Source organism: Aegilops tauschii, chromosome 1 (genome assembly GCF_002575655.3).
Source record: "Aegilops tauschii subsp. strangulata cultivar AL8/78 chromosome 1, Aet v6.0, whole genome shotgun sequence".
NCBI lineage: Eukaryota > Viridiplantae > Streptophyta > Magnoliopsida > Poales > Poaceae > Aegilops > Aegilops tauschii.
Window position 1 is genome coordinate 124,073,457 of NC_053035.3, and position 23,576 is coordinate 124,097,032.

Genomic DNA, 23,576 nt, shown 5'->3' on the forward strand with positions numbered 1-23,576 from the left:
GCGGCACATCATTTAGAGCAAGTACTCTCTTCGTAGGATCAAAGGAAGTGAAACAAAAGTTGGAGTGGATGCTAGATTGCCAATTAAAACATGATTACATAGGAAAAAAATCCTATAGCATTCTATCCTATGAATCAAATGACCAATGTAGGAAAATTATGAGGGGGTCTCTCCAACAGTGTTCCTCGGCTCGCACCTAGCATCACGGTGGTCGAACTTGGAGTCATTCATCTGGTACACGTGGCATCTCAGATCTGGTACTCCAATTTTAGATTGGCTCTATGTGATGTGGCAACTTCATATACTAACCGGATGCTGGCTATACTACTATGGTACTCACACTCCAAGAAGTGACTCGAAAAACATTCATAAATTGAGTCTATGACACACATTTGCAAATGTACCATTCATTACATACAACAAGTCATCAACACACAACGACAACGATGATACATGTTGGATTATAGATTATTTCCAACAAAACATTCTAGTAAATACTGAAGTTTTCATCACACAACAAATAACAAGCAATGAAATGAACTTCAACTCAACCAATCCTTGGCGTTGGAAACGCTTGCTTTGAACCATAGGTGCTTTGGGAAGGGCCAGCTATTGTCAATATCGAGAGCAACGCAGGACTGATCATCCAGGCTGAAGCGGCATATATCAGGAGCAGGGTAGGGAACCACCGCAATGTCTGAGGTATAGATACAGTTGCTTCTCATAAATGGTAGTAACGCTGTGTCAACAGCAGCTGGATCGCCTTTAACCATCATTGGATAGTTTGGTCCAAGGAAGAGCGAGTTTGCTCCAAGACTAGCAATACTGTACCAGGGAGAAGGTGTTGGCGCTAGCACACTAGTATCCATCCCGAATACCCTGCAACGGGTGTTGGAATAGGTCTGGAGAGGGCGACCATGGGAGACAACACCTGCTACCTCAGTAGTAACAATCACAGTGCACTGTATACAGACAAGAAGAGGTGATCCATCGGAATTAGTTGCCAGGCGCCACTGAGTATATAAGTTCTGCTCGTCCTCATGCTCGTGATCATCACCATCGTCATCTCCCCCTTGGTTATAAAAATTTTCAAGTATAGGTGGTGGAATGTTCAAAGGACCTTGGAAAAACAAGAAGAAGGTTAATTAGTAAAGGGAAACTTGATAACCCGCATGCATGTGGCTGAAACAATTATAATTACGGTGGAAGACAAACGTACCGAAACTACGAGGAACCCATGCAAAAACAGTGCCACGAGTGGTGGCAGCAAACACAAGATCCTCGTATTCAATTGCATCACAGTACTCATCCGTGTACAGAAACTGATTTTTGAGCAATATCCATGGACGAACCGTGGAATAAGTAACAACGACAACAAGCTTGTCGAAGATAGCAACAAATTGATAGTTCTTGTTATACCAAGAGCGGTTGGGAACTCGAGAAATTGCTATCTTCCGTAGACGACAGTCACCATGATCGTATTTGAACGTACATAGATCATCTGTGTGCTCAACCTCAGGGCACTCGGAGATTTTTGGAAGTGGAATCTGCTGACGAGTGTACACATTCATATGTTCCCACTCGCAATTGTACCCAATATAAACAACCCAATCTCCATTTGCGCCAGCCCAGACCTTAGCCTGAAGTGATGGCATCTTGACATCACACGTATCGTTATCAAGCGGCATCAACTTGTACAAGGCGAGGCCTGCGTCGTCCGCGCCCATGCGAACAGGCTTATAGCGAAGAAGATAAGGGAGATCAAACCGCTCCTGGACCCTTCTGTTCCTTGTAGTGATGTTATTAGTTGAGTCGAGAATGGTCTTGAACGAGCCTGACATGCTAGCCAAGGTGATGACGCCGCACTGATCAATGAGTTCCCCCACCACGTCATCTTTCAGATCGGGGCAAGAATAACGGGGTCTTTTCTGGCTTGTTCCCTCCATGGAGAAGACGATCGAACAGTGGCAGAAGGAAGGGTGAAGGCAAATGGAGGAGGGAGGAAGAGCGTGTGACAGCAGTTCCAAATCGAGAGGGAAAGTCGAAGAGTCAGTGGACGGTTGCCAGTTTGCCACGGTACACGAAGAGGCGCCCCGGCCTACACATCCTTTCTGAAATTGTACAAAAGGACTCGCCGTCGTCTCACTGACATGTTCGAACGGGACCACATGTCAACGAAACATGGTGTGTAATTTCTCGTGCAAAATGCCATCTGGCCGCGTTGGCCCGAGGTGCCGCATTAGTTATCGACCTTTATTTTTTTAACATACAATCTGAGTGGATAGCTCCTGTGGTCATCACACGTGAGCGGATATATAGGTGGGCTAGGTGGGCAGGCGGCAACAATCTAAATGCTAAAAGAGTTGATCTCGAAAAAAGAGTTGATCCAATGCTTGGTTTTGTTTGGATTTTCCTACTATGACCATTGGATAGAGTGAATCAATGGCTTACGTTCAAAGTTATTCTCATACTATAGAATGGTATAGGAACATGGAGAGATTTGGTTGATTTTATATCGCTGAATAATATAAAATATTATGAGTGCAGACGCTCCACCCCGAGGTTTGTAGCTCCTTCTCGGTCATCGGGAATCTATGTTCTTCCAGTCTTTCGTTTAAGACATGAAGGGCCAGCTATTGTCAATATCGAGAGCAACGCAGGACTGATTATCCGGGCTGAAGCGGCATATATCAGGAGCAGGGTAGGGAACCACCGCAATTTCTAAGGTATAGATACAGTTGCTTCTCATAAATGGTAGTAACGTTGTGTCAATAGCAGCTGGATCGCCTTTAACCATCATTGGATAGTATGGTCCAAGGAAGAGCGAGTTTGCTCCAAGACTAGCAATACTGTACCAGGGAGAAGGTGTTGGCGCTCGCACACTAGTATCCATCCCGAATACCCTGCAACGGGTCTTGGAATAGGTCTGGAGAGGGCGACCATGGGAGACAACACCTGCTACCTCAGTAGTAACAATCACAGTGCACTGTATACAGACAAGAAGAGGCGATCCATCGGAATTAGTTGCCAGGCGCCACTGAGTATATAAGTTCTGCTCGTCCTCATGCTCGTGATCATCACCATCGTCATCTCCCCCTTGGTTATAATTTTTTTCAAGTATAGGTGGTGGAATGTTCAAAGGACCTTGGAAACACAAGAAGAAGGTTAATTAGTAAAGGGAAACTTGCTAACCCGCATGCATGTGGCTGAAACAATTATAATTACGGTGGAAGACAAACGTACCGAAACTACGAGGAACCCATGCAAAAACAGTGCCACAAGTGGTGGCAGCAAACACAAGATCCTCGTATTCAATTGCATCACAGTACTCATCCGTGTACACAAACTGATTTTTGAGCAATATCCATGGACGAACCGTGGAATAAGTAACGACGGCAACAAGCTTGTTGAAGATAGCAACAACTTGATAGTTCTTGTAATACCAAGAGCGGTTGGGAACTCGAGAAATTGCTATCTTCTGTAGACGACAGTCACCATGATCGTATTTGAACGTACATAGATCATCTGTGTGCTCAACCTCAGGGCACTCGGAGATTTTTGGAAGTGGAATCCGCTGACGAGTGTACACATTCACAAGTTCCCACTCGCAATTGTACCCAATATAAACAACCCAATCTCCATTTGCGCCAGCCCAGGCCTTACCCTGAAGCGATGGCATCTTAACATCACACGTATCGTTATCAAGCGGCATCAACTTGCACAAGGCGAGGCCTCCGTCGTCCGCGCCCATGCGAACATGCTTATAGTGAAGAAGATAAGGGAGATCAAACCGCTCCTGGACCCTTGGGTTCCTTGTAATGATGTTATTAGTTGAGTCGAGAATGGTCTTGAACGAACCTGCCATGCTAGCCGAGGTGATGACGTTGCACCGATCAACGAGTTCCCCCACCACGTCATCTTTCAGATCGGGGCAAGAATAACGGGGTCGTTTCTGGCTTGTTCCTTCCATGGAGAAGACGATCGAAAAATGGCAGAAGGAAGGGTGAAGGCAAATGGACGAGGGAGGAAGAGCGTGTGACATCAGTTCCAAATCGAGAGGGAAAGGTGAAGAGTCGGTGGACGGTTGCCAGTTTGCCACGGTACACGAAGAGGCGCCCCGGCCTACACGTCCTTTTGGAAATTGTACAAAAGGACTCGCCGTCGTCTCACTAACATGTTGGAACGGGACCACATGTCAATGAAACCTGGTGTGTAATTTCTCGTGCAAAATGCGATCTGGCCGCGTTGGCCCGAGGTACCGCATTAGTTATCGACCTTTATTTTTTTGATGGCGTGCCGTTCAGTTTTGAAGCACGACTAACTGGTACTGTTTGCATAGAAAATATAAACTACTCTACCACTACTCCTCCTCTAGTACTAGTAGTATAAAAAGATATATAGGCTGGAGCATCAGAGCTTTCTTGCTAAGGGCTGCCCACTTGCTTCTCACGCTATCACCCTCTCTCCCGATCTAAAAAAGACGGCCTCTCTCTCTCCCTCCTCGCCGGTGGTCACAGATCCTCCGGGGAAGAAAAGGACATGCAGCGTTGACACACTTGTCGTTGGCGAGCGAGGTCACGCACTGACGACAAGGCCGTCCTCTAAGACCTACCGCCCGCGCGGGATGGCCTCCGTCCCCAAGCTCGCTGCCGTAGTGCGTGCGGAGGACGACGACCACGAGCGAAGCCACTTCGCGCCGACCCTCAGGTATGCTACCTCTTTTCGAACCATACCCTTGTCTATTGCCCCATCTGCCACGTCGCTGCATGTGGATCTTTTTCCACTCCCCCATCTTCCCAATTTGCTATCCTCTGCTCTGCTGGTCACGCAGACGAAAACCTTAATTTGAACTATTAAAGGAAACCCTACTTCATGCATACTAATCCATGTATGGGTTGAATAAGGAAAGGAAGGGAGACTGTACTGTCCAAGAGAGTAGGCATCGAACCCTCATCTAGGTTGAAAAGGGGAAAATCAGTAGCTAAGGAACGAGTCTCGTGTCTCTTGGTTGAAGAAGGGTAGAAAGGCATGACAACGCAATAGAGAATGACCAGGTCGATCGGTTTGTTGTCCTCACATAGGAAAAAGGTGGCTAAACAGAACAAAAATGGGACGTAATCCACATATGCTGCCTGGATATTTGTTGCTCTGGGCAACCATACCTCCCTCACCACTCTATGCGTCCGTGGAGGTACATCGTACTGGTACGCCCACTGTCCGAATGGGCCTCCCATGCTCTTATTGTCACTTTTTTGCTGTTAGTATAACGCCAGCAGTCAAGTCAAGCAATGCTGCTGCTAAAGTGATGCCACATTTAACTAATGCCGCACTCTGTCTAAAGCCACCGATAAATTTAAGCAATGCCATTTAATGTCACTGGATTATTTCAGGGTTAGCTGTTGATTGTGGATGTATTAAAGATTTTTTGTCTAAGGCATTCTAATGTTGTTGCACAGCCAGTATACCAACGATGAAACTTGTTACTACCTTCAGATTTTTGCACTGTTAATGCTTATAGATTACATACCTCACTTTCATGAGATAAGTTAATTTTTTTGTACAGTGTCACCAAAATGCCAAGGCGCTGATGTCATTTTATTTTGGTTAAATTGCACAAAAAATTATGAAGACAAGAGGAAAGGTCAAGAGTGGGCACCTCCTCCTCGGGCTGTTCTCTTGATTTGTTCGATTGAGTTTTTATGTTTGATTGATTATCAAGATTGGGATAGCAATTTTTAAGGTCCCCCCGAGTTCGAAATGATATTTACCTTGGAGGTACATGGTTTGCAATTTTTTTATACTGTCATTAGTTAATAATGCTAGTTACCTTCAGACTTTTGTATTTGGTTTAATGCTCATGCACAGCTAGTATACCAATGCTGAAACGTGTTACCTTTACATTTTGTATTGTTAATTCTTATAGAAATCTTCCAGTGCTAGAGTTTATTGAAATCTGTTCAGTAAAACCATTGTAATGTACCCTGTAATAAAATAACTACTCTACTGTTGCACTAGCCACTAGATTAGTGTATATTTGTAGTATTCGAAATTTCGAATGGTGTTGCATTAGCGTATGGACATAAATAAAGTGTGGCAAGCTTTCCCAGATATGTGCTCAAGAAAACTACTACCTGTTTTTCTAAATACTAGACGTTTGGGTACTTTAAATTGAACCGCGAAAACGTCTTATATTAAGGAACAGAGGGTGTAGAGTTCACTCAAATTATCATGATAAAGCTAGTCACACCTTTGTTAAAATTAATGTTCATTATGTTATCGGAGGAGGTCTGTAAGTTTGTCTCTAATGCCTGTCGACTACATATCTGACATCATGATGTAATGTTAAGTCATTTCCTTTTGTACAGTGTCACTGAATTGTCAAGGCGGTGATGGCATTTTATTTTAGTTGAACTGCACAAAATATGCTTAAAAGAAGAGGAAAGGTCAGGAATCGATCATTCTTTCAGAAAGAACTATATATGCCTTTCTGACATCAGCCGTTGTTGCCTTATTTATTCCTTCAAACAGGTGGTTAGAAACAGTCTTGCTACCTTTTCCCATTAAGAAATTGAAATGCTTATATTTGTGAGTCTATGCTTCAACTAGTGCCACTTTTATAGTAATCACACTTTCAATATCTATGCAAACAGGGATGCTCGATTTTAGTGGAACTGCACAAAAAGTCCAACTGGTTCAACATTAGGAGCATGTTTTCTTCCAAACCTTTATATCCAATTGGTGGCACTATGAGCTGTTCATTACGAAGGTACATGGTTTGCTACTATCTTGCTACTCTTTTTGTACTGTCATTAGATAGTAATACTAGTGGTTTGCATGTGAATTTATTGGCAGGGTGGACCTACATTGGAGGTGCAGGACATGATTCAATGATTGGATGCTCAATTTCGGTTGTATCGATTTCACCTCTTCCATCACTGCGAACATGGATATCCTTGGTCTGATGAAGAATAGGTGCTATATTTCTGCTCTGAACCAGCAAATCAATTCAGTATGAAATTGTCCGTGGCAAAACATGACTGTATCAAATTGTCCAGTGCAAAACATGACAGATGCTAAGCGGAAGAGATATGTTTAAACCGAAAATACAAGGTGGGGTATATGTTTACTAGCTGCTTGATATTTGTGCGGACAGAGATGTCTGCCCGTTGCTATTTGGCAAACACACAAAGTGACCGCAATTTTGGTTGAACTGCACAAGATAATAGTATAGTCACTGCATGCAGTGCCATTTGAAAATAGACACAGAAAGATTGGATAGTCACTTCATGGATTGCAGAAAAGTAGTACTGTACTATTTATTGGCCAACACTAGGTGCTTCATTGCTTTGGTCTGATTATACAATGGGCATCATTTTGCCTAAGTTAAAGTTTGTATTCCGAAAATAGTCTCGCCTTGTGATCGAGAGAAGACCAAATCATATTGCAGTGGATGTTCCTCCATCATGTGTGCTTCATTCTCATGGTTCCAGCTGTTGATGAAACCACTTACGTTTGCAAGAGGAATTGTAGACTTCACAAAGAAATTTGTCTTTCAGTCTGTACTGAATGTGCCAAGAGAAGCATCCATGTTAAGAGGCAGAACAGATGTTTTTTCTAGATCTTTGCTTTTGGAGCCACATATTTGTATATGATCTGTGAATCATTGAGATGCATTAACATGTTGATCTTATGTATGGGAATCGTACTGGTTGGTTTTAGTTGTGATGCAAGATCCGAAGTGGCTGATCTTTGCTTTTGGAGCTACATATTTGTATATGATCTGTGAATCATTGAGATGCATTAACAGTTCCTTATTTCTGTTCGCTCAGTGTTTACAAGTTACTGATCGATAACTAGCTAGCCTACTAATGCGCTCCTGGCAGTTTTAGTTGCGACGCAAGATCTGAAGTGGCAGTTTTTTGAATAAAAATGCCTACCTCTGAAGAAACTGACAAGCTGTTCTGAAGAAAATGCCATGCGAATCTGAAGAAACTGCCAGCAAAAACATTCGCAAATGCCTTATCTCCCAGCTAAAGTTCATCAACTAATGCCCTCGGCTGCGACTCGTTGCATGCTGCTCCGCGTACTGGCTGCGAGCGATTTTGAGTGTCTGCATGCAGCCGCCGTAATTAAGGCAGCTAAGTGATGCGAAAAAGATGCGCTTTAATTGTTGCGGGCCTTTTAAATCCATGGAATCATTATTGACAAGGAGGGGGATGATTCGAGTGCACTCGTTTGACCGTCATGCCCGCGTGCGACCCAGCATGGACGGGACGGGACGGCACAGTCATAATTTCAGTTTCTCTAGTTTTCCACAGCACGCTGGCGCGCTAAGCCATGCCTGCTTAATTATGCATTGAATTCCGATGACCGTCGCGCTACCTTCCGCCTATAAGTACTGTTTCCCGGCCTTCTCCGGTGGCACCGTGACCCAACTCACCCTATCCTCATAAGCCCCCACCAGCCCGACGTCGCTCGCCACTTATCCTCCCTCTCGCCACGTCCGCCATGCCCCCGCCTGTTGATACGTCTCCAACGTATCTATAATTTTTTTTATTGTTCCATGCTATATTATATTCTGTTTTGGACATTATTGGGCTTTATTATACACTTTTATATTATTTTTCGGACTAACCTATTAACCGGAGGTCCAGCCCAGAATTGCTGTTTTTTGCCTATTTCAGAGTTTCGCAGAAAAAGAATATCAAACGGAGTCCAAACGGAATGAAACCTTCGGGAACGTGATTTTCGGAACGAACGTGATCTAGAGGACTTGGACCCTACCTCAAGACATCAACCAGGAGGGCACGAGGTAGGGGGCGCGCCTACCCCCTGGGCACGCCCTCCACCCTCGTGGGCCCCCTGTTGCTCCATCGACGTACTTCTTCCTCCTATATATACCTACGTACCCCCAAACTACCAGATACGGAGCCAAAAACCTAATTCCACCGCCGCAACCTTCTGTACCCGTGAGATCCCATCTTGGAGCCTGTTCCGGAGCTCCGCTGGAGGGGGCATCGATCACGGAGGGCTTCTACATCAACACCATAGCCTCTCCGATGATGTGTGAGTAGTTTACTTCAGACCTTCGGGTCCATAGTTATTAGCTAGATGGCTTCTTCTCTCTTTTTGGATCTCAATACAATGTTCTCCCCCTCTCTCGTGGAGATCTATTCGATGTAATCTTCTTTTGCGGTATGTTTGTTGACACCGATGAATTGTGGGTTTATGATCAAGTTTATCTATGAACAATATTTGAATCTTCTCTGAATTCTTTTATGTATGATTGGTTATCTTTGCAAGTCTCTTCGAATTATCAGTTTGGTTTGGCCTACTAGATTGATCTTTCTTGCAATGGGAGAAGTGCTTAGCTTTGGGTTCAATCTTGCGGTGTCCTTTCCCAGTGACAGTAGGGGCAGCAAGGCACGTATTGTATTGTTGCCATCGAGGATAACAAGATGGGGTTTATATCATATTGCATGAATTTATCCCTCTACATCATGTCATCTTGCTTAAAGCGTTACTCTGTTCTTATGAACTTAATACTCTAGATGCATGCTGGATAGTGGTCGATGTGTGGAGTAATAGTAGTAGATTCAGCAGGAGTCGGTCACTTGTCTCGGACGTGATGCCTATATACATGACCATACCTAGATATTCTCATAACTATGCTCAATTATGTCAATTGCTCAACAGTAATTTGTTCACCCACCGTAAATACTTATGCTCTTGAGAGAAGCCACTAGTGAAACCTATGCCCCCCGGGTCTATTTTTCATCATATTAATCTCCCGACAACAAGCTATTTTTGGCGCCGTTTTTATTTTACTTTCTTTACTTTGCATCTTTATCATAAAAATACCAAAAATATCATCTTATCATATCTACCAGATCTCACTCTCGTAAGTGACCGTGTAGGGATTGACAACCCCTTATTGCGTTGGTTGTGAGGATTTATTTGTTTGTGTAGGTGCGAGGGCACTCGTGCGTGGCCTCCTACTGGATTGATACCTTGGTTCTCAAAAACTGAGGGAAATACTTACGCTACTCTGCTGCATCACCCTTTCCTCTTCAAGAGAAAACCAACGCAGTGCTCAACAGGTAGCAAGAAGGATTTCTGGCGCCGTTGCCGGGGAGTCTATGCAAAAGTCAACATACCAAGTACCCATCACAAACCCTTATCTCCCACATTACATTATTTGCCATTTGCCTCTCGTTTTCCTCTCCCCCACATCACCCTTGCCGTTTTATTCGCCCTCTCTCTTCCGCTTGCCTCTTTTTGCCCGTCTCTTGTTTGCTCGTGTGTTGGATTGCTTGCTTTGTCGTTATGGCTAGTCGTCTATCTTCTCCGTTGTCTCCCGAGAATGAAGTTCTAAATTTTAAGCAAAGGGAGGGAGAAAATCTAAAAGACGCTTGGTATAGAATTTGCAATGCTCAAAATAGATCTTCCAGGAAGCAATCTACTTCCGTTCTTCTCCGCAATTTTTATGTAGGCGCTACTCCTTGGTACAGATATATCCTTGATACCATTACCGGAGGGAATTTCTTGGGTAGCCATACTTTTGATTCTTATAATGCTATGATAGATTTGTTTGGCTCACCACCTCTTTTGGTTAATGGAACTATGTTAACTTTGGAGCATGTAATGCAAAGACTTGAAATTATTGAAAATAAAGTTGCTACCGTAGAGTTAATTGAAAATCCGGATAAAAAGATCCACAATCAAATTACCCAATATGGATCTAAAGTAGGAGTCACTTTGAAAAATATTAAGGAGAAGGAACCCATAGTTAATGAAAGAATAAATCAAGATTCCACTAGAATCAATAAACTTGAGGGTATCATTACCAACTTGGGAACCGCTTTTTCTTCCGTAAAGAATACTCCAAGTTCTCCAACTAAAATTGCCAAGCTTATGTATGTTCCGAAAAATAAGGGTGAATCCTCTAGTAAAGAAACTGCGGATCTCAAATCTATAAGTATTCATCCCAATCTTTTTGCTATCATTAAGGAACCAATTGTTACAAATGAATTTTTCGATCTTGTGCCTAAAAGTTTGATAATTAATAAAAAGAAAGAAACTTTCAAGGATGATAGATGCCACATTCAAGAATTGCCCACCAAAGATGGCAATACCTAGATCTATCCTTGCTTTTATGCCTAGCTTGGGGCGTTAAACGATAGCGCTTGTTGGGAGGCAACCCAATTTTATTTTTAGTTTTTTTTGCTTTCTGCTTCTGTTTAGGAATAAATCTTTGATCTAGCCTCTGGTTAGATGTCTTTTTATGTTTTAATTAGTGTTTGTGCCAAGTTAAACCTATAGGATCTTCTTGGATGATAGTTATTTGATCTTGCTGAAAATTCCAGAAACTTTCTGTTCACGAAAATAATTGTTAAAAATCACCAGAACGTGATAAAATACTTATTCAAATTGCTGCCGATCAATAAACAAGTTGTCTAGGTCGTCCTATTTTGGCTGAATTTTTGGAGTTCCGGAAGTTTGCGTTAGTTACAGATTACTAAGACTGTTCTGTTTTAGACAGATTCTGTTTTTCGTGTGTCGTTTGCTTATTTTGATGAATCTATGGCTAGTAAAATAGTTTATAAACCATAGAGAAGTTGGAATACAGTAGGTTTAACACCAATATAAATAAAGAATGAGTTCATTACAGTACCTTGAAGTGGTGTTTTGTTTTCTTTCGCTAACGGAGCTCACGAGATTTTCTGTTAAGTTTTGTGTTGTGAAGTTTTCAAGTTTTGGGTAAAAGATTTGATGGATTATGGAACAAGGAGTGGCAAGAGCCTAAGCTTGGGGATGCCCATGGCACCCCAAGATAATCTAAGGACACCTAAAAGCCAAAGCTTGGGGATGCCCTCTTTCGTCTACTTCCATCGGTAACTTTACTTGGAGCTATATTTTTATTCACCACATGATATGTGTTTTGCTTGGAGCGTCTTGTATTATTTGAGTCTTTGCTTTTTAGTTTACCACAATCATCTTTGCTGTACACACCTTTTGAGAGAGACACACATGATTCGGAAATTATTAGAATACTCTATGTGCTTCACTTATATCTTTTGAGCTATATAGTTTTTGCTCTAGTGCTTCACTTATATCTTTTAGAGCACGGTGGTAACTTTTGTTTTATAGAAACTATTGTTCTCTCATGCTTCACTTAGATTATTTTGAGAGTCCTACAAAACAGCATGGTAGTTTGCTTTAATTATGATAGGCATCCAAGATTAGTAAAAACAAATTTTCTTATGAGTGTGTTGAATATTATGAGAAGTTTGATACTCCATAATTGTTTTGAGATATGAAGATGGTGATATTAGAGTCATGCTAGTTGAGTAGTTTTGAATTTGAGGAATACTTGTGTTAAAGTTTGTGATTCCCGTAGCATGCACGTATGATGAACCGTTATGTGATGAAGTCGGAGCATAATTTATTTATTGATTGTCTTCCTTATGAGTGGCGGTCGGGGACAAGCGATGGTCTTTTCCTGCCAATCTATCCCCCTAGGAGCATGGACGTAATACTTTGCTTTGATAACTTGTAGATTTTTGCAATAATTATATGAGTTCTTTATGACTAATGTTGAGTCCATGGATTATACACACTTTTCCTCCTTCCACCATTGCTAGCCTCTCTAATACCGTGCACTTTTCGCCGGTATCATACACCCACCATATACCTTCCTCAAAACAGCCACCATACATACCTATCATGGCATTTCCATAGCCATTCCGAGATATATTGCCATGCAACATACCACCGTTTCGTTTATTATGACACGCTCCGTCATTGTCATATTGCTTCGCATGATCGTGTAGTTGACATCGTATTTGTGGCAAAGCCACCGTTCATAATTCTTTCATACATGTCACTCTTGATTCATTGCATATCCCGGTACACCGCCGGAGGCATTCACATAGAGTCATATTTTGTTCTAAGTATTGAGTTGTAATTGTTGAGTTGTGAGTAAATAAAAGTGTGATGATCATCATTTTTAGAGCATTGTCCCAAGTGAGGAAAGGATGATGGAGACTATGATTCCCCCACAAGTCGGGATGAGACTCTGGACGAAATATATATATAAAAAAGAGGCCATAAAAAAAGAAAAAAATGCCCAAATAAAAAAATGAGAGAAAAAGAGAGAAGGGACAATGCTACTATCCTTTTTACCACACTTGTGCTTCAAAGTAGCACCATGATCTTTATGATAGAGAGTCTCTTATGATATCACTTTCATACACTAGTGGGAATTTTTCATTATAGAACTTGGCTTGTATATTCCAATGATGGGCTTCCTCAAAATGCCCTAGGTCTTCGTGAGCAAGCGAGTTGGATGCACACCCACTTAGTTTCTTTTGTTGAGCTTTCATATACTTATAGCTCTAGTGCATCTGTTGCATGGCAATCCCTACTCACTCACATTGATATCTATTAATGGGCATCTCCATTGCCCGTTGATACGCCTAGTTGATGTGAGACTATCTTCTCCTTTTTGTCTTCTCCACAACCACAATTCTATTCCACATATAGTGCTATGTCCATGGCTCACGCTCATGTATTGCGTGAAGATTGAAAAGGTTTGAGAACGTCAAAAGTATGAAACAATTGCTTGGCCTGTCATCGGGGTTGTGCATGATTTAAATACTTTGTGTGGTGAAGATAGAGCATAGCCAGACTATATGATTTTGTATGGATAACTTTCTTTGGCCATGTTATTTTGAGAAGACATAATTGCTTAGTTAGTATGCTTGAAGTATTATTATTTTTATGTCAATATTAAACTTTTGTCTTGAATCTTTCGGATCTGAATATTCATACCACAATTAAGACGAATTACATTGAAATTATGCCAAGTAGTATCCACATCAAAAATTATGTTTTTATCATTTACCTACTCGAGGACGAGCAGGAATTAAGCTTGGGGATGCTTGATACGTCTCCAACGTATCTATAATTTTTGATTGTTCCATGCTATATTACATTCTGTTTTGGACATTATTGGGCTTTATTATACTCTTTTATATCATTTTTGGGACTAACTTATTAACCGGAGGCCCAGCCCAGAATTGTTGTTTTTCCCTATTTCAGAGTTTCGCAGAAAAAGAATATCAAACGGAGTCCAAACGGAATGAAACCTTCGGGAACGTGATTTTCGGAACGAACGTGATCCAGGGGACTTGGACCCTACGTCAAGACATCAACCAGGAGGGCACGAGGTAGGGGGGCGCGCCTACCCCCCGGGCGCGCCCTCCACCCTCGTGGGCCCCCTGTTGCTCCACCGACGTACTTCTTCCTCCTATATATACCTACGTACCCCCAAACTACCAGATACGGAGCCAAAAACCTAATTCCACCGCCGCAACCTTCTGTACCCGTGAGATCCCATCTTGGGGCCTGTTCCGGAGCTCCGCCGGAGGGGGCATCGATCACGGAGGGCTTCTACATCAACACCATAGCCTCTCCGATGATGTGTGAGTAGTTTACTTCAGACCTTCGGGTCCATAGTTTTTAGCAAGATGGCTTCTTATCTCTTTTTGGATCTCAATACAATGTTCTCCCCCTCTCTCGTGGAGATCTATTCGATGTAATCTTCTTTTGCGGTGTGTTTGTTGAGACCGATGAATTGTGGGTTTATGATCAAGTTTATTTATGAACAATATTTGAATCTTCTCTGAATTCTTTTATGTATGATTGGTTATCTTTGCAAGTCTCTTCGAATTATCAGTTTGGTTTGGCCTACTAGATTGATCTTTCTTGCAATGGGAGAAGTGCTTAGCTTTGGGTTCAATCTTGCGGTGTCCTTTCCCAGTGACACAGTAAGGGCAGCAAGGCACGTATTGTATTGTTGCCATGGATGATAACAAGATGGGGTTTATATCATATTGCATGAATTTATCCCTCTACATCATGTCATGTTGCTTAAAGCGTTACTCTATTCTTATGAACTTAATACTCTAGATGCATGCTGGATAGCGGTCGATGTGTGGAGTAATAGTAGTAGATGCAGGCAGGAGTCGGTCTACTTGTCTCGGACGTGATGCCTATATACGTGATCATACCTAGATATTCTCATAACTATGCTCAATTCTGCCAATTGCTCAACAGTAATTTGTTCACCCACCGTAAATACTTATGCTCTTGAGAGAAGCCACTAGTGAAACCTATGGCCCACGGGTCTATTTTCCATCATATTAATCTCCCGACAACAAGCCATTTCTGACGCCATTTTTATTTTACTTTCTTTACTTTGCATCTTTATCATAAAAATACCAAAAATATTATCTTATCATATCTATCAGATCTCACTCTCGTAAGTGACCGTGTAGGGATTGACAACCCCTTATCGCGTTGGTTGCGAGGATTTATTGTGTGTAGGTGCAAGGGACTCGTGCGTGGCCTCCTACTGGATTGATACCTTGGTTCTCAAAAACTGAGGGAAATACTTAAGCTACTTTGCTGCATCACCCTTTCCTCTTCAAGGGAAAACCAACAGTGCTCAAGAGGTAGAACCTGTCCGCGATAGGCGAGGCTGGAGGCCGGCAATTAGTTCAAATTTCTTTTCTTCATTTAGAGATTTTAAATTGCATTAATTTTTATGCGTGGACAATTTGTTGGATTTTATATTGATATACATTTATTTTTAAAATCAGTTTGAATGTGACTCGAAATTTCGGGATTAAAAACAGTTCGGACCGCACCGAAATATGCAAAATTTCGTATAATTTTTTAACCGTGGCCACAATATGGGCTGTAATGCTAACAAAAAGAATATGGGCTCCAAAAAAACCTTAAGAATTAGCAAATGGGCTATAATTTTTTAGAAATAATGGCAGATGGGCTGTATGTTGTTTTCCACATTTGAGGCTTTCCTAAAAAAAGGTTGACGCACAAGCAGTGACTGTTGGATGTCCATCCAGCGGCCGTCGTGCTTCTTCAATCTCTGCTCTTCCTGCTCCAGTCGCTCAAACAAGCACCGGCGAGACTGCCTGCTCCCTCCTCCCCGCGGCCGGCTGTGCTGCCACGCAGGCCTCATCGCCCCACCGTACTCCCATCGCTGGCCTAGGCATCCCTCTACTCACCCACACCAGATGTTATTCTCCAGCGACGGCAGACGAACCAGTAAACCCTCGTACAGTCATACTCCCCTCCACGTGGGAAACAACTGTCGAGTCTTCCCTGCCTCCGTGTCGTTCCCTTCCTAGGCCTCGCCCACCGCCCTGGTGCTCTCGACGCGGCCTGGTCAACGTGGTCAACGACCGACATGCATCTAAAATGGACTGTAGGTGGAGAAGCTGACAGCTGGGTCCACGGTCGCACGCAAGGAAATGCCTCCTTATTACGCGCAAAATAATGATTCCTCCACCTGACATCTGGCACCCACCGAAAGGGCCTCTGTATTTCGCGATAAAACGTTATCGCCGCTGACAGCTCGGACCCACCGGCTATATCTTCGCACGCAAGGAAGTGCCACCTTATTACGCACAAAAAAATGAATACTCCCCCTGCTAGCTGGGACCCAGTATAGTGGCAGGCTGACTTGTGGGCCTCTAAGTTGACGGGGACGGAGGGCTTTGTCAACTTAGTCAATATGCACGATTCTAGCTCCAGTGAACGTACACGAAATTATAAATGGGGTGTAATTATAAAAACTAGGCAGTAACTATAAAAAATGCACCAAACACGAAATTAGTTTATAAAATATTATTTATGGATTTTGAAAATCTTAATTTTTAATTGTTGCGCGCGCAATGTTTCGTTGGCTTTTTACGTAATACAAATTTATATTTAATCTGACTAGAAATTTCGGGATAATTTTTTTCGGATCCCATCAAAATGTGGGAAATTTTATTGAATTCTGTCTTGAACGGTTGGTTGAAATTATTAATCATTGTCCTAGCTAGAAAATGGGTTGTATTTTTAACAAACTGTAAGTGGGCTGTAGTAAATTCCATTAGAATTCAAAAATAGGTTGTACATTCTTACAAATCGCAAATGGGCTATAAGTTCTCTGCCACACACTTGTGAGCCTACTAAGTTGATGCGACCCCTAAAAAAAGAAGTTGACGCGTATGCATGGCTTTATCAACTTATTATAGTCAACACACGGCTCTAGAAGCAGTGGCCGTTGGATGTCTATCCAACGGATGTCGTGCTTCTTCTTCAATCTCGGATATTCTAACTTTGGCCGCCCAAAAAATGATTCCTCCCCCTGACATCTGGGGCGCACCGTCTCGGAGGCTGACCTGTGGGCCAACTAAGTTGACGCTTACCAAGGGTTTTGTCAACTTAGTCAATATAAACGATTCTAGCTGCAGTGACCGTATGATGTCCATCCAACGGCCGTAGTGCTTCTCTAACCTCTGGTCTTCTTGCTCCAGCCGCCCAAAGCAGCGCCGGTCGTGTCGCCTGCTCCTGCCTCCCGTGGCCGACTGTGCTACCGCGGAGGCCTCACCGCCCCCTACTACTCCCACCGCTGGCCAGGCGATCCCTCCACTCACCCACACCCCATGTTATTCTGCGGCGACGACAGCCTCACACCGCAGCCGAACCAGTGAACCCTCGTACTCCTCTCCGCGCGGGCTTCCGCTGCCGCGTCTTCCCCGGCTTCGCGTCATCCCCTTCCTAGGACTCGCCGTCGTCCACCGCCGTGGTGCTCTTGGCGCGGCGTGGTTAATGTGGTCAACGACCGGCTTCAATCGGAAGAGTATTGTACGTGGAGAAGCTGACAGCTGGGTCCACGGCAGCCGCAAGAAAGTGCCTCCTTATTACGCGGAAATTAATTATCCCTCCACCTGACAGTAGGGACCCACCGGACGGGCCACCATATTTGGCGAAAAAACGTTTCCCCCCTGACTGCTGGGACCACCGGACGGGCCACCGTATTTCGCGAAAAAAAACGTTCCCCCCGCTGTCAGCTCGGACCACCGGAAGTGCCTCCTTATTACGCACAAAAAAAATGAATACTCCCCCTGCTAGTTGGGACCCACCTTGGTGGGAGGCTGACTTGTGGGCCTGCTAAGTTGACGGGGATGGAGTGCTTTGTCAACTTAGTCAATATGAACGATTGTAGCTCCAGTGACCGTACGATGTCCATCCAACGACCGTAGTGCTTCTTCAACCTCTAGTCTTCTTGCTCCAGCCGCCCAAAGCAGCGCCGGTCGTGCCGCATGCTCCAGCCTCCCGTGGTCGGCTGTGCTACCGCGGAGGCCTCACCGCCCCTACTATTCCCACCGCTGGCCAGGCCCTGCGGCGACGGCAGCCTCACACCTCTGCCGAACCAGTGAACCCTCGTACTCCTCTCCGCGCGGGCTTCCACTGCCGCGTCTTTCCTGGCTCCGCATCGTTCCCTTCCTAGGCCTGCCATCGTCCACCGCCCTGGTGCTCTCGGCGCGGCGTGGTCAATGTGGTCAACGACTGACTTCCATCGGAACAATACTGTACGTGGAGAGGCTGACAGCTGGGTCCACGGCGGCAACAAGGAAGTGCCTCCTTATTACGCGGAAAATAATGATTCCTCCACCTGACAGCAGGGACCCACCGGACGGGCAACCGTATTTCGTGAAAAAAATGTTTCCCCCCTGACTGCTGGGACCCACCAGCTACATCTTCGCACGCAAGGAAGTGCGTCCGGGCAAAAAAAATGATTCGCCCCCCTGACTGCTGGGACCCACCAGCTACATCTTCGCACGCAAGGAAGTGCCTGACAGTCGGGACCCACCTAGTCGAAGCGTACGTAGCGTTGTCTGGTCGCGAACGTGTACGTATATACTGGTCGATGTAGAGGCGCACATGTAGCATATACACATACGTACAGCGGCCAGTGTGCAAGAAAGAAAATACAGCCACGTACGTACATATGGGCGGGATCTCGAACGCCTACTCGCGCATACGTACGGCCAAGGCTCGTGTACATGGCTGGGTCGGAACGGAGAAACTGCTCGTCGTCGTGTTCATGGGGAGCCAACCGGTTGGGTCCAAACGGAATGCGTCATCGTGTTCATTGGGAGGGCTTGGACGGAACAGCCGATGGAAACGAGGCCTGGCATACCGCTAAACAGAGGAAATGGCCTTGTGTTCGACCGGTCATGTTCGAAACGAGATCCTGTTCATCGAGAGGGGTCTGGCGTATCGCAAAACGGAGGAAACGGACCTCCCATGGTCGAAATGGGGGTCCTGTTGATCGGGGCGTGTGGCGTACCGCAAAACGGGACTCCACGAGATACTGTTCATCTCCACCGTCGACCCCCTCCAGCCTCCACGAGCTAATGTTCATTCACCGTCGACCTCCTCCAGCCTCCACCTGCGACTGTTCATCCACGGGCTCCTATTCATCCAGCCTCCACCGCGCGCTACTCCACCGGCTACTGTTCAACCAGCCCTCTCCACGGGCTCCTGTTCAACCACCCCTCCACGGGCTACTGTTCATCCAGCCCTCCACCGTCTACTGTTCATCCAGCCCTCCACGGGGTCTTGTTCATCCAGCCCCAACCGGCTCGATCGATCGGGGTCCTGTTCATCCACCCCCACCGGGAACTGTTCATCCAAACCCCCCAGCAACGCTCACTGTTCATCCAAAGGCAGCATCGATCGGCTTCAGTTAGCAGCAGTAGCGAAGGAATCGCTCAATCGGGTTCAGTTAACAGCCATCAATCGATCGCTCGGGTTCAGTAACGCATAGCCTGCAGTGCAATCGCTCGGGTTCAGTTAGAGCCCAACGCCTCGCACCCACGCACGTGCGTGTACGAGAGAAACGCGCATCGCTTGGCCCCGACCACCCACCGTAACCGGGAACACCCCGGTATTTTCCTCGCCCTCGCTTCTACCACGGTTTTTTCCGTCATGGACGGCCCAAAGAATGTCATGCAGCTGCGTCTCCGGTCCGCCCAGGACGAAAAGCCCATTTTCTGTCATGATTTTTTGTCATAGAAGTAGGAGCCCACCACATCTATGATGATACCGGGTTTTGTCACAATTATCATCATAGAAGTGTCATAAGTATGACAGAAAAAAATTCCATTCAGCCCAAAATGTCACGGATGTGTCTTTTTTTTTTGTAGTGTGCATCTATTTAATAAAATGTGCAAAGCTAATTAACCTTCAAAGATCCGCTTGTTGAGTTCATCCTCTACATATCTATACACGGAATTTATTCAGGTAAAAATCCATCTTCTTTAACACTAAAAGAATCATAAAATTTGATACACTTAAATGCAATATCACAATAAAACGGATCTGATGAGAAAGAGGAAAGGTGGACCACTTTGGCTACCTGACGAAGACGGATGATGAACCCTTGCGTCAGCGTGTTGACATGGCCTTGTGTAGGCTGGCGACGCGGATTTGTGTCCCCACACCCATGTACAGGTTGGAGCTCTCCCGTCGCGTCGCCGGTGGGGCTTCAATAGACGACATCGTCAGCCTGCTCATAAGAATGATTTCTGTCAAGTTATCGGCAATTGTCTAAAGTGGATTTCAAAGTTCAGTTTGTAGAAAATAAAATCATGTAAGTACCTTGGGGGTAAAATCTTCTGTAACGTATACTGAATTGGATTTCAGCTCTGATATAGCGAAAGGAGGCCGCGACTCGGTGTGCAGATACCTTAAGCTTTGGGTGATGCCGATGGCTATTTTCATTCGTCTGAGCCAAGAGAATTGGGCCGCTTCCCCATCTAAAGGAAGAAAACAAATGAGATCAAATCAATGACACACAGAAAATGCAAATATTTAGTCTGTCGTAACGAAACTGAAGAGATAGACCTACAGTGTAGGTGCTCGTACAGGGTCCCATTTGATGCGTACTCAAAGACTAACATCCTTTAGAATGGGTCACTCTCTCTGCAATAGTCCAGAAACTTTGCTATGTTCTCATGATTCAACCTTTCCATATCAATAACCTACAATGTTCATCCCATTTTATTTGAATTAAGAGGTGTTTTTGAGTCACAGTTTTAGACAAATGAACAACCTTGTTTTGGTAAAAGAGCTCATGCTGGCTAGTCCAATGACCTTCAAAGGGGAATAATGATATGAAAGAAACCTCATGTCCATCCTTCATTGTTCCTTTGTAGGCTACATTCTCCGGAGTTGAGCCAATTATGTTGCTAAAATCCTCACACGCTACTTCAAGTTCCTAGCGACTCTACTTTGGCAAATTTTCAGCATATCAAAATCTGAGGAAAGCATGAACACATTAGCAACAATATATGTTAGACAAAATAATCAATTTATTTTATAAAGTTAATACCAACCAATCAGTACTGTTATCTCGCCGCTCCAACTTTTTGATCTACTCTGTGATGATATTCTTATAGAAGGCTTTAGATTGCAGCTTTTGGAGGCAGTAACAACACCAGTGATCACAAAAACAATTAGGTGAGTACCGGTTGCGATTTCCAAAACAATAAGCCAAGTCAGTTGCTGCACTTTATCATGCTTATGCTCAGAAGTATTATGTTTTCATTGAAAAATCACTCACTTTTCTTCTGATTGCAGAAACTGAAGGTTCGTTTTTTAGTCACACTGTCCCAAGACACACCTCAACTCGTATCTTCAAATACAAGCTTAGCATAAAAAGTGAGAATTTTCTAAAAGTTTAAGACATACACATGATCCAAGTCAACCAATCTAGGCATGGTAAAGTCTACAAAGATGATTCACTACCTTACTGTGATATCAATTGATGAAAAATTGACACAGCTTCTAGGATAATCCTGCTAGTACAACTGTAACAGTTACAATAATAATCTTGGTTTTTTCATTTGAATAAAAGAACACAAACCATCATGAGGCCCCTATAGAATCAGCACAACCATATGATTCTGATCTTCTTTTTTGCGTGGACCATGATTTTGATCTGCTATAAGATTTATCCTTAAGTTCATAATATTCAGAGTTCAGACCTCACCAGTGGAAAAACTCCTAGCAAAGCCATGTATGCGTGAAAGAAACATCAATAGTTAGTATTATCTAGATAACCATGGGAAGAACATATAAAATTAATAAAGTGCTAAAGGAATCAATCAAGTGTGGGAAATTTACATGGTTGCTAGCTAGCTAGCATGGGCTATTAGCCAATGGAACACGTACCGAAGGATCAATCAGGCATGATGTATGGTAGTTTCGTGCACACCTGGTTGGCTTGCTTCATCGTCGTTGCCGGCTAGTACGTGTACATCTGGTCATCTTGCTTCTTCATACTTCTACAACGGTACCTTGCTCTGAAGTGGATTTGAGTTTCACTCGCTCCCTCCCTATCCTCCTGAGGAGAGGCGCTCCTCACGCGCGAGACCAGTGCCCTTGCATCGCTGCACCCCTGCCGCACCCTTCCTTCTTCCCCGTCCTTCTTCTCCTACCTCTCCTCCTCCCTGGATCCTCTTCTATCTCTCTTTTATACCAGAAAAATCAAAGCCCCACCATGACCTTGGAGCTCTCCCTGCCAGCCATGGAGGCCCGCCTCCACCTGCAAGGACTTCTCCCGCCGCGCTGGATGCCGGCCTCCTTCTCCCGCGCCCGCTGGATCCCGCCACCGCCGGTCTGCACCGAGCAGACGCATCGTCCCCAGCCCCTCGAGCCGCCGCGTTGATCTGATCCAGAAGCTGCGCTCGAGCGCTGCGGCAGGGGCGGCGAGCGGGCAGAGTTGCGGCCGCGGCAGCGAGCGGGTTGAAGTCGGCCTCGACGGCGGCTAGGGGATTTGGCTCGGCAAGGCAGGGTCGAGCGAGGGAAGCGTACGGGTATTTTTTCCAGCGAACCGTTTTTCCTTGCAGATTAATGATGGATTGCGGGTTCAATACACAAAATTAGAGGGGCTTTTTTGCAAAACGTGCGCGACGGTGAGCACGCTGGCAGAAGCAATAGCCTTGATCCCAGTGCTAGTTTCTGTTTTTTCCTTATTTTTGAACTTCGCAGAAAAGAAATACTAAACGGAGTCTAAATGGAATAAAACTTCACGATGATTTTTCTTGGACCAGAAGACACCCAGGGGACTTGGAGTCCAAGCCAGAAGAGCCACGAGGCGGCGGCAAGGGTGGAGGGTGCGCGCACCTACTTTGTGGGCCCCTCGGGACTCTCCTGGCCTAACTCTTCCTCCTATATATTCACATATATTACACAACAACCAGAAGCATCCACAAAAATACTTTTCCGCCGCCACGACCTTCTGTTCCCGTGAGATCCCATCTTGGGGCCTTTTTTGGCATCCTGCCAGAGTGGGATATGATCACGCAGGGCATCTACATCAACTCTATTTCCCTTCCGATGAAGCGTGAGCAGTTTACCACAGACCTACGGGTCCATAGCTAGTAGCTAGATGGCTTCTTCTCTCTTTTTATTCTCAATACCATATTCTCCTCAATGTTCTTGGAGATCTATTCGATGTAATCTTCTTTTGCGGTGTGTTTGTCGAGATCCGATGAATTGGGGATTTATGATCAACTTATCTATGAATATTATTTGAATCTTTTCTGAATTCTTATATGCATGATTTGATAGCTTTGTATTTCTCTTCGAACTATCGGTTTGGTTTGGCTAACTAGATTGGTTTTTCTTGCAATGGGAGAGGTGCT

At 44.5% G+C, this 23,576-nt stretch overlaps 1 long non-coding RNA gene across 11 annotated transcripts; it reads right to left on the reverse strand.

Annotated features, from left to right (window-relative positions):
- Positions 1–392: 392 nt before the first annotated feature.
- Positions 393–22,845, reverse strand: LOC109743663 (uncharacterized). Of its 11 annotated transcripts, none has more exons than XR_012203982.1 (6): positions 21,264–22,774; positions 21,022–21,185; positions 20,777–20,909; positions 20,527–20,684; positions 20,285–20,434; positions 393–1,120 (listed from the first exon to the last, which is right to left on the reverse strand). It is a non-coding gene; the product is annotated as an uncharacterized lncRNA (long non-coding RNA). The 11 variants fall into 11 exon arrangements; XR_005769590.3 differs by lacking the exon at positions 393–1,120 and adding an exon at positions 2,778–3,144; XR_012203980.1 differs by lacking the exon at positions 393–1,120 and adding an exon at positions 7,011–7,557.
- Positions 22,846–23,576: the final 731 nt, after the last annotated feature.